This window comes from Staurois parvus, unplaced genomic scaffold, assembly GCF_062004578.1.
Source record: "Staurois parvus isolate SC_StPar_1 unplaced genomic scaffold, SC_StPar_1.0 ptg000850l, whole genome shotgun sequence".
NCBI classification, from domain to species: Eukaryota; Metazoa; Chordata; class Amphibia; order Anura; family Ranidae; genus Staurois; species Staurois parvus.
The window spans coordinates 5583082-5585097 of NW_028318646.1; positions in this window are offsets into that span (position 1 = coordinate 5583082).

The window sequence follows — 2016 nt, forward strand, 5'->3', positions numbered from 1 at the left end:
TAATTTCTTTATTGCAGCTGTTTAATCCAGAATTTTAATGTATCTAATCAATTGATCAGCGTGTGGAGCTTCAGGAGTGCTATCAAAAAGTATTCCAAAGAATTTTGCCTTTTTAATATCCTCCACTATGTTTTCTTTGATGCAATTTCCTAGGAGATGAATGAATTGAGACGGTGTAATAATAGCAGCACAGAAAATGGAAAGCATCTGTCAGAGTGGGGATGAGTCCTTACAGATAATTTCAAACTTAGTGAGCTGGGGAGATCAAACTTCATGGAAATAAGAAATTCTTGCATTGCTGGCCAAATCAGGAGTGGAAGATCTGTCCCCTTTTTAAACTCTCCAAGAAATGAAGCATTTTTATTCTAAAAGCATGTTTATGAATGAAAGGATAAAAGCTTGAGTCACGTAAACTTAAAGAGAAAATCCAGGGTTCCATATACTGGTGTCATCAGGGAGAGATTTAATGGATTGAAGGATATACACTGTGTCTTTATTATAGTCCTTATGGTGCTACCTATTAAAGGGGTGTTTTTTGATGATCATATGAATAAATGTGAGAGTCACAGAAGAACCTGGAGAGGAAGTAGTTATATATCCCATTCAAGAGCCATCCAGCCCTCAAATGATACATGTTTACATGAATTTATCACCCCAGAGGGTTCACGGTATTGGAGCCAGTTGAGAAGGCCAATACCTTCCCTGTATTTCTGAAGGTTAAGAACTAATATGAGTCCATTTTAAACAGATTAACCACTTGCCTACCGGGCCATTTCTGACACTTCTCTTCAACATGTAAAAGTCAGAGTTTGTTTGCCAGAGAATAAAATGTTGGTTGTTGCAATTTTTTCTGTCACATGGTATTTGCGGAGTGGTTTTTCAAATGCTATTTTTGGGAAAAAATACACTTTAATGAATTTAATGCACAAAAATACAATATAATACCCAATTGTTTGGTAAAATATAAAAGATGATGGTGGTAAATAGATACTTAAAATAGGTGACACTTTAAAAGCCTTCAGGTTACCAGTTTAGAGTTACACAGGAGGTCTTGTGCTAGAATTATTGCTCTCTGTCTCTTGTGGTGTGATCTATGTATGCATTTGCCTTTGAGTGCATGCACAGGGGTCAGGGGGTGCTTTAATTGATTTTATTATTTATTTTATTAAAATAAATTACACTGTCTCTTTAATTTTTTAAATCAGCTTTGTTGCTATTACAAGGGATGAACAACATCCCTTGTGATAGCATGGGCTGTAACAGGTCCTCTTTATGGAGAGATCTTGTTTCTATTAGACCCCAGATCTCTCCTCTGATCTCCAAAGCAACTGATCAGACACAGATTGGTCTGATCAGCTGCTTCACTGGCCAGTAACACAAAACAGTCAGTAAACACAAAACCAGAACTGAAAGTGACAAAATACTTGCAGCTTCTAGTTTCTTAGACCATACAGATGATCAGGGATGTTCCAGACCTCGATCATCTCTATGGGGAGCTGATGCGATGGGAAAGCCTAGAGAGCCACTGGAGGGTGGCTGGAGGGGGGACCCCCTTCCACTGCCTGTAAAAGCAATCCAGAAGCTACTTAACCACTTGGATTGCTTTTACAGTTTTCAGCATCACTGGCTGAAAACACTGATAGTGGATTCATGGCTCCAGCTGCAGCCACGGCATTGGTATTCCAGCTTCAGCCAGAGGATGTACACGTTGTTGTGCACATGTACGAACTTGTTCATACCTAACTGCTTATGCCCATGTGAAAGTGTGCATCAAAGTCAAGGAGATATATTAAACTGTTGTAAAGTGCTTTTTCATAAAATTTTAGAAAGCTATTGTTCGTCAAGATGCAATGTGTGATAGCCTAAAGCGGAAATTTTGATCATATTTGGATTCTATTGACAACTGACTGCTGATTACTATTTTGGATCCCTCTCTGGATATTTTCAAGTGGATGACATGGGTGATATACTGTATAGGAGTATCTACATTTGAGTTTAGCCAGCTATATTATTGTT